The following is a 16,699-nucleotide window of genomic DNA, read 5'->3' as shown; positions in this document are numbered from 1 at the left end:
ACTGGCAAACTTCTAAGAAATCTCAGAAAAAGAAAAGAAAAATTGTGAATATCAAGTTCAAGAAATATATAATTAAGACTTTGAATATTGGTGAGGGATAAATAAGCCTGTAGGTCAATGTAACAGAAGAGAAAATCCAGACATAGACCTACAGAAATATGTACAATGGATTTCTGCAAAGGAGCAAAAGCAATTTAATACAACTGAGGAAAGACAGCCTTTCAACAGATGGTGTGTGAGCAATCAGACATTGTATGTGTCAACATGTGTCTCACACATTATACAAGCAATCTAAATGGATTATTGACTTAAATATAAGGTGTAAAATTATAAAAAGCTTAGAAAAATAGGAGAATCTAAAGCTAGTTAGAGATTTCTTAGACTTGATACCAAAAGCATGACACATGAAAGGAAAACCAATAAATTTTATTTCATCAGAATTAAAAATTATTCCACAAAAGACTCTGCTAGAATGAAAAGACAAGCTGCATATGAAGAGGAAATATTTGCAATCCACACATCTCACAAAGGACTAGTTTCTAGAAAAATATAAAGAACTCTGCAAACACAACAATAAATAATCCAGTTATAAAATGAGAACAAAAGATTGGTTGAGACAATTCACTGAAGAGAATACGCAGAGAGCAAGAAAACCTATGAAAAGATTCTCAATATCTTTAACCATTAGGGAAATGCAAATTAAAACCACAAAGAAACATTTCTGTAAACCTATTAAAACGGCTAAAATAAAAAATTTGTGATGAAAATGTTTTGGTAAGGATTCAGGAAAAAATGAATTACTCATACTTTACTAGTAGGAATGTAAAATGTACAGTTTGGCAGTTTCTTAAACCAAACATACAATTACCTGTACAACTCAGGAATTGCACTCTTTAGCATTCATTCATCCCAGAGAAACTGAGTCTTATGTTCGCACAAAAAATCTGCATACACATGTTTGTAGCAGCTTTATTTATAATAACCAAAATTTTTAAACAACCCAGCTGTCCTTCAGTTCAGTAAATGGCTAAATAAAATATACCATGGAATATTAGTGGGTAATAAAAAGGAATTAACTATTGATATATGCAATAATCTGGGTGAATCTCTAGAGAATTATGCTGAGTGGGAAAAGCCAATCCCAAAATGTTATACAAATACTTTATGATTTCATTTGTATAACATTATGCAAAGGAAAAAACTATCAAGATGAAGAAGAGATCAGTGGGTGCTGGAGGCTAAGGAATAGCCATTTCTTTATGAAGGAATTAGATATATAGATATGATGATATAAGGACAATTGTGGGAACTTTGTGGTGAGAGAAATGTTGTGTACTTGGCTACATCAATACCAATGTCCATATTGTAATATTATACTGTATTGGCATTATGCGTAAGTGGTGATGTGTACATGGGTCTCTCTATGTTATTTCTTACAACTGCATGTGACCTAAATGACCACAAATTTTTTTTTTAAAGAGAGAGAGAGAATTTTTTTTAATATTTATTTTTAAGTTTTCAGTGGACACAACATCTTTATTTTTTTTATTTTTATGTGGTGCTGAGGATCAAACCCAGAGCCCCGTGCATGCCAGGAGAGCGCGTTACCGCTTGAGCCACATCCCCAGCCCAACCATAAAAATTTTTTAAATTACCTACAAAAAACTGTAGGCAATTTTTTTTCTGTTCCCATATTTTAAAATATTCTTACTGCATAAATAGTTAAAAGTAATCATTATCCCAACATAAATTATCAATTTTTTTATTTGGAATCAACAATTTTTCCCATCTCAATATTAAAAGGCTGAAATTAAGACCTAGGAAAATATACATGCCTTAATCAATTTAACATCATCTTTTTACAGAATTGACAGATGTTCATGAAGTGAACTCATACTTTGCACCAAAGTATTATGTTGAACTATATAAAAACATCAATATTAAACCATTGTTAGTTATAAAAGGTAGGTTTGATCCAGTATATAATTTGTCATTGTGAAAAGTATTTTGAATACTGCTGTATTTTCTAACAAGCATGCATTTAATTAAATAAAATATAGAATGTTTAATTCTAAGGAATATACCATATAATTTTCCCTCAATCTGTGGTTACCAGCACTCTCCCAGAGACTTGGTCTCCCTCAGACTTTCCTTGTCCCTAGCCTAGATTGAAGCCACCTTTATCTCTTGTGCCCTTCCATGTTGATAAGTTTGATCTCACTAGATGGTATTCTCAAAACACCATGAGAAAAAGCTGGAGGAGCAGGAATTGGCCAAGACTCATCCAGAGGCTTGGTCCCCTAGTCTAATCCCCCAAATTTCTCTCTTAGAACCACCTTCAGTTAGTAGGGGAAAAAAATGTCTAAGTCTAAAAGTATAGAATAACCACAAGGGTTCCAAGAGCCTTCTAGACTGAAAATGATTCCTAGTCCTTGCTTTCTTCAGATCGTGATTGAATCTAAAAGGCCAGGAATAGGTAGATGAAAGGATAGAGACTGCAGTATCAGCCTGTCCTCCCAGGTCTCTTCCACACTGAGGGTCACCTAGGGCATTACTCAACCTAGGCAGACCCAATGACACCTCAGCTCATCACTCCATGGCACACGGGAGCACCTCCCTGCACATCCCTCTCTAAGTCTTCCTTTCAGTACTCTTCTTGGCAGGCACCTCCTCATGGGCCATAACAAATACCATACAAGAGCTGAGCCTGGGTACCATCCCTGCTCAATAAGCAATTATTTGGCCATAAGCATCTGCTTAATTTTTCCTAGCTTTTCCTACCTAACCTATAAAATAATGAAAATACTAATAAAACAATCAAATGAAATAATACCATATTTTCCAAACCATAGTTTGTTTATCACTCACAATACATGAGATGACTTAGATGATTTATGATCTGTATATTGATCTTAAGTATTTTTATCTTCTTTTCCTATTTATATAAAATTTTCTTTAAAAAAACACTTGTACATTTTTTTCAAGATACCAACTGATTTAAATAAAAATGTTAAGTACATAATATTATAGAAAGCACATGGATGTGACAAAAGAAGAACTTGTAGAGCAGTTGCCAAGTTGATGGACGAGAGTGTCCATTGACCAATGAACAGATTTTTTTTAAAAAAAAAGTGCTAAATAACACAATGGAAATACTTTCCATCCAAAAAAGAATGAAAATTCGTTATTTGCAACAACATAGTAGAACTGAAGATCATTATGCTAAATGAAATTAGCCAAGCACACAGAAAAGTACCCCATGAGCTAACTCAAATGTGGAATAGAAGAGTTGATCTCACAGAAGCTGAAAGTGGAATCGTGGTCACCAGAGTCTGGTGAGAAAAGGGGGAGGGGGGGCGTTCACCAATGAGTACTAAGCTAAATCTACATAGAAGTAAGAAGCTTTAGTGTGCTGCTGCATAGTAGGGTGATCACAGATAACAGTCATATGCTGTATATATCTAAAAAAAAAACTAGAAGAAAGAATTTTAATGTCTTAATGTTTAAACTGATTTAAACATTAAATAATATATACATATATTGAATAATTACACAGTACCCCAACAACATGTATAATTTATATGTTTTTATGTGTTAAACTTGTTTAGTTTGTGAAGGAATATGATGTATTGGGAACACCGAGTGAATATGATGTTTTCCTCAATATAATAATTTTAAAAAACTGTTAGTAAGGGCTGGAGATTCAGCTCTGTGGCAGACCCTTCACCTAGCATGGACAAAGTTCATTCTCCAGCACCATAGAGGAAAACAGGGGAAAGTGCAGGTTGGGCTGGAAAAGTATCTCAGTGGACAGCACTTACCTAGTGTGCATGAGAACCTGGGTTTGGTCCCCAACCTGGAGGAGAGAAAGAAATTAGGTATTCATAGGTGCTCTGGCCATTCCAGAACTAAAATAGGAAGGCTATTTCTGGTGCATGCCTGAATTTTCCATATGTCCACTCACATCAAACAAACAAAAAAAAAAATTAGCAGTTAATTGCTTCACTTCCCTTTCTTATTTGCCAGCATATACAGTCCTAGATCATGCAAATCACTGCTACCACATGCCCCCCTACACTTCACAAGTCACATAACAACACTACCCTCCCTTGGCATTCAGTCCCCAAACTTTTCCAATACAAACTCTTTTCCTTTACTGTCATCTGAGCTGTAACCACCTCCTCTCATCGCATTTAATCACTCAGAGCGGTGTCAGCCTGGTTAGCACTCTGCTCACAAAAACTGGTCTCCCCTGCCTCTGCTATTCTACACAAGCCCAAGTCCTCTTTCAAGATTCATTTCAAAATTCATTTGTGTCTGGAAATCCAGCAGAACACAATGCTTTCTGAGGCTTTACTTACTTTTTAAGTCCCCAGCACTGAGTGCATAGAGGACTTGATTTTATCTAGGCTTGCACTGCAGGACAAAAGAAAATAAACAGAAAATCACAAAATGATGAATAATGAGTGCTGTGATGAAGATATTATGCCTTTTAATGGAGGCAGTCGTATAGGAAGTTCTTCAGAATACAATCTTTGGAGCCAGACCGTCTGGTTTGAATTCCAGAACACAATTTGCCACTTGGAGAAGTCATTCAGCCTCTCTGAATCTCTGGGTCTCATCTGCAAGCTGGAGATAATAATAGTTTCTACTTTATAAGGTTATTGCAAGGATTAAAGGAGCTAGGATAGAGAAGAGCTTAGAACAATGCCTGAAATATTAGTTACTGTTATAGCAGGGAGTACAAATGGCAGCATATAAGAAGTGGTCCTAACACTAAGTCTTAACAAGAGGAAGCCTAGAGAAGATGGAGTCCTAGTTGCAGGACAGGTAGGAGTCAGTCAAGTACATGTGTGTTTGGGAGGAAAGACCAGTCATCAGGTAAATCAATCACAAAGTCATACTGTAAAAGTGGGAATGGGATCATAAGTGCATGGCATATTATAGAAGTACATCCAGCATCTCTACTGCAAGAGTACTGGGGTAGAAAGTAGTAAAAACCAAAGCTGCACATTTCAGGCATGTCATAGAAGGCTTTGCATGCTGCACTAAAAGGCTTGGGGGAAAAAAGTATTTGAGTGTATTCAATGTGCTAGATGCTGTTTTATTTTGAGGATTAGACACTTGGTTACAAAGTGGGGGGTTGGGGAGGGTGAGGGGGGGAAGGGGAAGGGAAATGCAATAGTCTCTGCTTGGTTTGGAAGCATCCCTAGAGGCCTGTGTGTTCAAGGATTGGCAGCCAGCCTGTATGGAGGTGGGACCTAGTGGAGGAACTTTTAGGAGGTGGGGTCTAGTGGAAAGAAGGAAGGAAGGGAGGGAGGGAGGAAGGGAGGGAGGGAAGATGATTGTAGGTGTGCCCTTGAAGAAGATATTGCCACCCCCATCTCTTTCCTGTTTGTTCTTCATTTCCCAGCCACCAAGAGGTAAACAGGCCTCCTCTATCCCTGGCTCCCACCAAGATGCAAGAGGACCAAACAACCATGAACTGAAACTTCCCATACTGTGATCCAAGCCAAATCATTTCTCTTTATAAGTTGATCATCTCAGGTATTTGTTATAGCAATGAATGCTGATTAGCACAGCTTTTACCATTGACTTGGCCACATATATATATATATATATATATATATATATATATATATATATATATGAGGTCTGTCCTCCCAAACACACATGTACTTGACTATAGCCTTCCTATGACATGCTTGACCATAGCCTTCCTATGACATGCCTGAAATATGCAGCCTTGGTTTTTATTGTATATATGATAAACATTTTATTGAAGGATGTAACAAGTGCTGTGAAGCACAATGCCTAAGTATTTTTTACAGAAAGATGAGCAACATACTAACAGATGAGTTAGTGTTCAACAAAAAATAGGCAAGGAATCAAAAGGTTATGTTCATAAACACACAATAATTAATTATATAGCACTATGTGCAGAGCCCTTTCAGAAATATTATATCAATAATCAGTTTTGATTATTCCTATTTTATGGATGAGGATCCCAGAATGGTAAACCAGTTTTTCTGATTCTAAATATAATTTTCTTGAAAATACAATATTCTTTATGCAGTAGGTGTTCTTTATGAACTATTTTTAGCAGCAAGATTCTTGCCTGTACGTGAAATTTTAGTCCATGATAGTGAAAGCAGTCTTGAAAATCAGGATTGGATCCCCTTTCCCCTGGTGTTGAAGATTGAACACCCAAGAAACACTGAAATAAGAGCAAAAAGTTTTATTCAAAGGATAGAACAGAGAAAGAGAGTCCTCCAAAGAGGAGAAGGTCCAGAACTGGTGCCCTAGGGAGTGGGGGTATCTTTTCCCTTTATGTCAGGTTTCCTTTCTTCTCATGCCCCCTCCCCACATCCTGCCCACATGGTGACCAAAAGGGCAGGAAAAGAGCCATCCAGGGGGTGACTGCTTGTATTGGAAAGTGTGATCCTTCCCCTCCCCAGGAGGTTGTTAGGAACCAGGTGATGGGGAGTTCTCTCTACCCATTTCCTTTTCTTCCATAATTAGCTGCCTATCCTTTGCCCCGGTCTCATTCTCTGCTCCTTCTGATTAAGGGAACCCTTACTGTTATAAGGGGAAATGGATGAGGACTACTCTCTCTGCTTCAGGCTAGGAGAGCGCAACACGGGGCAAGCAGTTTGGGTTTCCTTTTTGGGAACTGGGTCGGTCAAGATGTCCATGGTAAAAGCCTGGCTCATAAGCAACAGGTTGTAAGATTATTTGAGAGGCAAGTGCCCTATGAGAGAGACAAGAAGACATGAGTACTGGAAGGAAATTAATACAAAATAAATGTTGCTGCATCTGGAACATGTCAATGACTACCATGATTATAATGATAGAAACCAGTAATTTTTTATCAGGAGGTTCAAGGGCTAAGACATTATTCCCATGAAAAGGCTGGTGAGGACATGGCCTCTATCTGAGAATGTAAATCTTTAAGCATATTAGTTACATTGCCAGAGTTTTCAAAAATGTAAACACAACATTTAATTTTCATAATGTCTTAGTTCCCCCATAAGATGTAGTTAAGATATATAATGTCATCTGATTTTGTAAATAACTTTCTACTGGTATAACCTCTGTGTTTGGTAGAGATTCCTTTATTTTTGTTACTTAGAGCTAGATAATCATCCTAGCAAACACAGGTTCTAAGTCTGCCTATGTATGAGATTAGAAAGACTTGTAGGCCTTAAATTGACTAAGCTTTTGATTATTTAATAGTTATCATGCACTCCTGTCTAAGAATACCTCTTTTATAGCCTCCAGTCTTACTCTTGGTGAGGCTGACAGGAGGGTATATCTTAAGTTATATTAAAAGAATTATTGTCTTATTTTTGAATGCACAGGTATGGCTGTGCTTTGGTTATAACTTGTTTTGTTTGGTGTTTAAGACCAAGCTTGTCAAATTGACCATGATCCTATCTACTGTTAAGAGTCAGCTGAGTTCCCTCAGTGTTCACTCTTGGGAACTTGTGAGCAGCCTCTTAGATTCTCTAGTGCCATTTGCCAAGATAGGTCAGGGTCTTGTTGACCACCTGGCTTCCCTTGGAAGCACTGGGGATATTTCCCTCTGCAATGACCTTCCTCTTTGCAGCATGCACACTGGTTGGTTTCTGCTCTCCAGAGTCTTATTGATCCCCCTTCTTGAGAGATCATGTGGTCCAGAGTTGCAAAGCCCTCAGTGAAGCCCCCTTGCTCCCTGGGTTTAAGCTGACTCAGAAAGCAAGAGCCAAATATCGGCTCTTTTTCTTCCTTGGCCCTTTTACTTCCTTAAATTTAGCCTCCAAGTTTGGGTTTTAAACATTCAGCAAGCCAATTTCACCAGTCTTAAAGGAAAAGCACTAGGTTTTACCTTTAATGTCCATGACTTTATAATTATTTACCCCTTCTATTTAATTGGGGTCAGTATTAATACTGGAAATCAGCCTTCCATCTTGTTTATCCTATAGGTGATGGCTTATTGTGTCAAATTAACTCAGGTTGTTATATTAAAAGTTGTACTTTTGCAAGGCACTAACAGACAATAGTCATAAAGTTTACAAAGAAAATACAAAATCAAATTAACAAGAATATAAACATATTTAGTTCATAGATAGCTATGAGCCAACAAACGTAATTTTTATGATCCCAAATCTTTATTTCATACGTAAGTTTGAAGAATACCAGCTTGGTAAAATGCTCTTCTAAACCTTATATTTTGAAGACTTCCATACTTGGAAGATATAAATATATCTAGTATACAAAGAAGCCAGTAACAACACCACAATTGCACTGATGATCTTATATTAGCCAAGTTTATCTTTTAAGAAAAATTTAGAATCTGGAATGTAGTGTAATACTCTAAAATAATAGTTGTTGTTTAACCAGAGTTGTACAAATCCTAATTCCTTTAAGACTAGTTTCTGAAAAGAATAAAACTTAACAGTCAGAAGAAATTATCTTGACAGATAAGGGCAGGTTAATGTTTTAAGAAATCTTTGTTACTTCAAGTCCATAGAAATTAAATTTTGGTTTATATCAGTACATTAATATTTGACCTTAGGAAAAAGCCTTAACTAACTAACTGATTGTACTAATTATATATAACCAATTTAGTTAGACACAAACTTTTTGAAATTTATCCTCCACAAACTTTCTATAACTTACTTAGACATTCTACAACTTTTTGCTTTACCACACAAAAGACTTTCTCATCCAGAAACATTTATTCTTTCTCCTACTTTTATACTAAAATATTTTTCTATACCTAGAACTTTCTTATATCTCTTTCTTAACTGTTGATCCCTTTTTAAATTCGCATTCTGAAAAATCCTTATGAAATTTCTGAATTTAGACAAATTATTCCACTTTAATAAGATGAAATACTTTGCTTTTATAGCACTTTAATTGAAACTCTATTGAAACCTCTTACATTCTTTGTATATAAAATTACACCCGACAGAATCTTAACTCTTAATAATCTTGTTTTTAGTGAAAACACAGAAACAAAGCAATGAAAAGTAAATTTTCATTTACCCATTTATGCAAACACAATGTTTACATATGTTACCTTATGGAATTTAAGGCAAGAGTACTTGATCTTATATTTAGAAGTTGATGTTTTAACACATTAACCTTCCAAATTAATCAGATATCTTCTCTAACAAACACATTTTATGACTAATCCCATTGATATTTTATTAGTCAGGTTCTCTAGAGGAACAGAATCAACAGGAAGTATAATTATAAAAAGGTAACTTATTAGGTTGGCTTACATGACCAGCAGCTGAATATATTGACCATAATGGCTATCTGCATGCTTGATAGCTGAAAACAAAACAAAATCAAAGAGATTTTTCAATGTATTTGAGAGATAACTCTTGAAGATTGCCCTCTAGACAAAGAGTATAAAAACTGCTATAGTTAGATAAAATAAGACTGATCAGAAAAATATATTAATTTAGGCACATAGGACCAAATGTGAATTCACCATAAAACCACATGTTCACACAGAGAATTTCAAAAAAACAGGAGTCCTAAAAAATATGGCATGGCCATAATTACTCTAATAAAGGAACATACATATGAACATCTTTATCAGATCAGCATGCACCTTTGGGTCAGATTAGAGTCAGTTCAGATAGTCTAAGAATGTGACAGTGTTGAAATATTGAGGTAAAGATTCTCAAGGTAAAGAACACTTGTATATATGAGACCACTTCATTTTCTCTCCCTGAGCTATACTATTTAAGGAGGAACTTGTTAAGAAAGCAGGTGGTAGAGTGTGAGAGCAGATAAGATAGCCAGCCAAGTAAGTCTCATTGCAGATTGAATTTAAAGTGACACCTTTTCGCCCTCTTTGGTCCTCTGCAAGCCTCCTAAGTCTTAAGTCTGTGAGCCTCTGAAATTTACATTTCAAATGCCAGCCTTGGAGATCTACAGATCCTGCAGAAGCTAAGGAAGGGAAGCTGCTGTTTTGAACTCCAGAGGCAAAACCTCATGCATAGGGCATTTTAATAATTTTATTTATTTATTTATTTATTTATTTATTTATTTATTTATTTATTTATTTGTTTTACATACATGACAATAGTGGAATGCATTACACTCATTATTACCCATTTACAGCACAATTTTTTGTAACTCTGTATATAAAGTATGTTCACGCCAAATTATGCCATTTTTCTTTTGAAAAATCCATCTCTTCAGATGTGATTCTATACTTTGTTTCCTTCAGAGGCCATTTTTTCATTCTCCCCATTGGTAACCAGGCAGGTTTAAATACAGCAAATTATAAGACATCATCTCCCATCAGTACTTTTGAGGAGGAGTCTCCCTCTGAACCACATGAAAATGAAAAGTACAGAAGGACAGAAAGCACTGAGGAACTGTCTCTTTGGTAGGGGATGTTTCCCCAATATTGGTCTCTAGCGGCCAGCAGTTTCCATCCCTCCTTCCATGCATGACCTCTGGATGTAACTGCTGCCTTAACAGTCTGGTCATAACTTCTTCTGCTTTTTCATGAATGGCCATGAAAAAGATGCAAGCCTCTGGATTATCCACCCTTACCATGTGATTTATAATCCCTGGGAGAACATGGGACCCTTTTTTGTAATGAATCTTGATCTGTCTGTGTTTAGCCTCCCATTAGTTAATAAACTTTTAAGAGGGTAGAATTTGGCCTCCCTTAGAATGAAGGATCATGGTTGAATCTAATTTACATTTTTGGCACAATTTGGGTTTCTTAAACAAGATCTGAGAAGTCCTTAAGCTGTACATAGGAATCTCAAACTATTCCCTTCCTTTTTACAGAACAGGCTGAGCTGTAGAATGGTATTAAAATTTATATTTCCCACTGATGGCCATGATTCTCTATCAGAGAGTGTGTACTGAGACCATGCTTGGCAGCAGCGGAACACTAGGTATAAAGCCTAGAAAAAGAGTTTACACCCACTGTGGACCAAAGGAATCTTCAGAGGACTGTGGGTATAAATCTCCCTTTTTGCAGTCAAAGAAGCTTGCAGAGCACTCATGAGCACAGAAATAACAATGGTTATTTCAAGAAGCCTTAATATGCAAACAAAGGGAACACAAACATTTCCTTACAAACCATTCCATGTAAAATGTCCCTTTCTCAATGGCTAGAGTTTGGGGCAGGATGCTCAGGAGGAGCAAATACATGAAGTGTAGTTTGGCTCCACAGAGGTATATGTCACTGGGGCTTTGGATCACTGCCTTTTCATCAGTCACCACAGGATATACCCTAAGGGTGGTTGGCAGAGAAGTCGGGGCAAAAACCTTTGAGATGCACCAGGGAGCGGCCCTATCCACAATCTCACAGTTGTTCCAACTCATGTCTATGGGGAAGGTGGGAAGACTGGACAGAGTGAAACCACTGAGATTCCATATGGAAGATAGGAATCAAGGCAAGCAGTGTCAGCAATGCCCTTCACAGCACTCTCTTTTCCAACAATGTTTGAAACCCTCTGAGGTTCATTTACTGTCCTTTTGATTCAGATCACTATAACTCTGCTGATACTGTGCACCATCTCACCTTAAATCAATGCAGCTCCTAGCAGGCAAGAGAAAATCTAGTTCTCTATGTAGCAGAAATGACCATTACATAGTGGCTCTTAATTCTTGGCTCAGCCAAGAAAGTTAGCAGCAAAGATCAAAGTTGTTTTGGAAAAGCAAGAAAAGTACTGAAATCTAAGATGCTGCTCAGTCATTAATCAAGACTAAATGAAAACATTGCCTCTGTATCTAAAACACAGACATTTTCTATATAAACCAAAGATTTTTTCCTGTGTACAAAACTTTCATTTTAGTGATTACATCATGTTTTAAAACCAGTAGAGTATTAAGGAAAAGGAGTGGAAGATAATTCAGAAAAAAAAAAAAGCTTTCTATCAAAAATAAATAAGAATCAATAAAAGTAGAATTGAGGATCATTTTTTAATTTAATAAACAAGCTCCTGCCAAATATCCTAAAATACTTTTCATATTTTTATAATCTTTTGCATCAACTATTAGAAATATCTAATTCCCTGTTATTAGACAACCCTAAATATACTTGGTAAGAAAAATTAAACTAAACTTTTAGGACAATAAGGCAGAAAACGATACTGTTTTAGATGTAATTTTTGTTGTTGTTGATGTTACTGGGGATTGGACCCAAGGGCACTTTACCACTGAGCTATAGTCCCAGTCCTTTTTATTTTTTATTTTTAGACAGGTTCACACTAAGCTGAATTAAAATTAACACTAAATTACTGAGACTGGTCTCGAACTTGTGATCCTCCTGCCTCAGCCTCCTGAGTTGCTGAGATTACAGATGAGCACCATCATGCCCAGCTTTAAATACAATTTTTACCACTTGATAAACTACATATTTATGGTTGGGCCTCCTAAATAACTCATATTCAGGTTAGTGTAGTCTGATTCAATGCTTGACTTTTGGTGGGTTTTAGCAAATCTGATGAATTTTTTTTCTTGAACTCTGAAAAAATTTATTTGCTTTAAATAATAATTAAAACACAAACAAACATCATCTGACTGTGTCTGAGTGAGGGCCACAATGCTAATTTCAGATGTGGGAACTGGACCCCTGTGTTGTACTTGCAGGTTTCACATTGCACTGCTTCTTGCTTTCCAGTTGGGCTGCCAGTCCTTGACAGCTAAAAGGGCCCAATTTCATCACTACCTGGTTGTCTGGCACCCATGAAGCTCTCTGTTGCACATTTTTTTAAATTAACAAATAAAAGTTGATGAATCAGTTACCCTTTGAATGTCAAATTACATAAGATTCACATGATGCTGCAGGTTAGTCTGAGAGAAAAGATATGCAAAGTTAAGTAACCATCCAAGAGCTGACGGCTAGACTTTCCAAGGGAAAAGTGCCTCCATGGCAATCACCATGGATTGAGGAACGGCAGGAGAAAATTCTGATTCCGTTTAGCTTCAGAAATCAGATGAAATTAGGTTTATCACGTGGCTCTACCATTTTTCCAGCTGTGTAGTTAGTTGAGTTACTGTCAAAGGACAATGAGACCATCACACAGTATCTGAAATAAAAAGACAACGCTGAATATATCTTTTTCTTCAACCAGTGATGGTTTGGGTCAGGCAGAGCTCCACCAGAGGGGTCGATGGAAAGCATGCATTTCAAGGACACTGGCACAGGAGCTGGTTTGTTAACATTAACTGTAGAAGCCTGATTCCTGGCCCTCGAGACTACCATTGATTGGTTGAAATTAGAAGATGTGTTTATTGGAGTGAGTCCTGACTGGGCAGCTTTCAGAAATGAAGAGTCAGCCCTGATTAGCTGGTTTGTGGAAGTGTGTTCACTGATGCAGATGTTGTTTAAGTGACTGGGGATAAACACAACTCCACTGATGACGTCTTGTCGGGGCTACAGAACAATTAGTCTTTCCTTACATTTGTAGAGAGTTATTTAATCTTTCTAAATTTGGGTGTTTTTTTTTAATCTATAAACCTCACAGGAATTTTAGAAGGATTTTTAAGAGAAAATATTCATAAAGAACTTGGACTATGCTTGCCATGTAGTATTTAATAAAAGCTATGTGTATATATTTAAGACATAAAGTATTTCTCTCTAAGGTTGAATAGAGTTCCTATGAATGATGACCTGAATGCTTTTGTCAGAACATCATAAAATATGATCATCCACATCCTCTCTTTTATAAATTGAGTTTAAACAGCCTTGTATTATCTAGGATTCTGCTTTCTTTTGTTCTTTCTAAACTCACCTTGGATTCATGTGATAAATAAGATGAAAGTGTTAGAGTGCCCTTAGAGAAGATGGGAGGTGTGACGACTAGATTATTGTCTCGGATTCTCCCTCCCTCCTTGTGGAATTATACATCCACCCCCATTATTATGTGACTTGTAGTAAAACAAAGTGTTTTATAAACCAACCAATGGATTAATAGATTAATCCACTGAAGAGGTTAGGGCCCTCATGATCCAGTCACGCCAAGCCCACCTCTGAACCTTGCTGCACTGGGAACCATACATTAGACACAGACTTTAGGGGACATTTCAGATCCAAACCATAACATAGGAAAATCCCCTTACAAAGCTTTTTATCTCACTGTGGATTTGATTTAATGCAGAATTAAATTCCATTCCTCATGTACATATATGGGAACAGAAGAGTGACTATTAAAGCATGAAGAATTTCTAATGTACTACTATAAAACATGGACAAATCAAAATTAGATAGGAGGTAATAAAAATTATGAAATTAAGACTTGTCTGTTAAGAGCAAGTATAATTTTCTGGCAGAAACAGTGAACACAATCTGATACCGTATTCTATTATAACAAGGTTTTCCTAGAAACAGATCCCAAGACTTCTAAATATAAATTATGTAAAACTTTCAGAGGGCCTACCAGTTCTCTCAAGAGAGAAAGAACCTTGATTAAAAGTGGCAAATCAGTGGCACACGCCTGTAATCCCAGCAACTCAGGAGGCTGAGGCAGGAGGATCGTGAATTCAAAGCCTGCCTCAGTAAAAGCAAGGTGCTAAGCAACTCAGTGAGACCCTATCTCTAAAATAAAATACAAAATAGAGCTGGGGATGTGGCTCAGTGATCAAGTGCCCTCAATTTCAGTCCCCAGTATCTGCCAAAAAAAAAAAAAAGCAAATCTGACATTGTTTAAACTAAGTTAAAAAAAAATCTATTATGGAATGTGATCTATCTTATGGAATCAGAAGGTGCAAGTTAAAGCAGCTCTGAGTACTTTACATGGACTAATGGAGAGTGTCATCAGAGTCAAATAAGCAATATTTTTTTGTCCCTACATCCTGTCCTAAAAGTCTTCAAATTCCAAGCTAGTGAGTTTCATTGCCTTGGATTTTGTGATGTCATATGTACCTCCATGGCTGCAAATAAAGAAGGAGAAATAAGTTATTCTGTAAGAAATTTTAAATTGACAAAAACATGAGAACTGGCTACAAATGACAAAAAAACAACACACATGTGAGAACTGGCTACAAATGGCAAAAAAAAACAACTGAGCTTTTGTTTTGGTTATTCTATTAATTTGTATCATGTGTACTCAGTACTTGACCCATGGAAAGCACTTAATAAATATTCATTTATTAAGTGAATATTGATTTAATGAACATTGAGTGAATAATCTCAGGTTCATTAGCAGTCTGCTCAACTTGGAGGGGGGGTAGGTAACAGTGATTGAATTCAGGGGCACTCAGCCACTGAGCCACATCCCAAGCCCTATTTTGTGCTTTATTTAGAGACAGGGTCTCATTGAGCTTTATAGCACCCCGCTTTTACTGAGGCTGGCTTTGAATTCTCAATCCTCCTGCCTCAGCCTGCTGTGCCGCTGGGATTACAGGCATGAGCCACCACATCTGCCATGCTCTTTTTAATCTTCTGTTAAAAAAAAAAAAGAAAAGGTGGTGTCAATATCTGTTCTCTCTTCCTCCCATTGACTCAAAATAAATTGGGATAATATGATAGCATTTAGAAAATGTAATGCTTTACATAAATATAAGAGAGTTGATTTGTGTGTACCCATCCTGCTAGGTACCTTACATAATACTTTCACTCCATTTGATCTCCAAACCCTGTAAGTTAGATGTTGTTATACACCTTCCCCTGTTTCCATTTTACAGATGAGAAATGAAGGCTGGTGTTGTATGATTTAAGGTGTCATAGTAAGTGACACAGTAGGAACTTGAATCCAGAAGTCATTGTATGTTGTTCTTTTTAGATATACATACAGTAGAGTATATTTTGACATATTTATACCACTTCATTCAATAGCCACTCTGAGTTTTCCAATTCAGAATGATCTTAAAGATTTCAGAATCATCACTGTCAGCATAAACTATTTTTGAAATGTTAGTGCAAAATATTGGAAAAGTGGCCAATCATATCACTAGAAACTTGTAGTTGAGATTACAAATAATTTAATTATTATAGCATAAATCAAATATTTACCTTTTAGAAAATGTTATCTTTGATTAAACTACTATTAAAAGTCTACCTAAAACTGCCAAATAGCTTTGGTTATCTAGCTCAAACCAATTTCCATAAGAGACCTTTTAATCTTTTTTTCATGAAAAACTTTGTAAGTTCAAATCCCAACAGCTTGACAAGAGCCAAAAAAAAGGTATTTCTCTGAAATCAATATATAACCTTGGAAGTATAAATTATATACTCCAGATCATACCTAAAATATTTAGAATCTGCTTCTCCAAAGATTAGAATGTAATAAAATTAAACTGTTTATATTTAAAAATTCTGAACTTTGTAAGAAAGGCTAATAGGTTTCCCTCAGTTCATCACTATTTAAATTAATTCATATGTATTTCATGTTTTATTTTTCTTCCCTCACCTTGTGCATGCATTGTTCATGATAGTAACAAATTCGAAAAAAAATTATAATTTCTTCTCACTTAGGCCTTTATTTTTTATAATATTGCCAGCTTATCTACATAGTTAAAGGAAAAACAAATTCAGGAAGTTTAAGGCCCTGACTTCTTTCCCCATTCAGACTGTTGTTTCAAAAGGAAGATTTTGAAGCCTGAATTATTTAGATGTACTCTACATTATCTGAATTATTGCATAATAATTCAAACCTCTATTTTGTCTTTGCTAAATGGCTTTGAGAGATAAATGAATATGGCTTTCAAAGTTATAGAATTACTTTGACCT

Source organism: Marmota flaviventris, chromosome 10 (genome assembly GCF_047511675.1).
Source record: "Marmota flaviventris isolate mMarFla1 chromosome 10, mMarFla1.hap1, whole genome shotgun sequence".
Taxonomy (NCBI): domain Eukaryota; kingdom Metazoa; phylum Chordata; class Mammalia; order Rodentia; family Sciuridae; genus Marmota; species Marmota flaviventris.
This window is presented reverse-complemented; position numbering follows the sequence as displayed.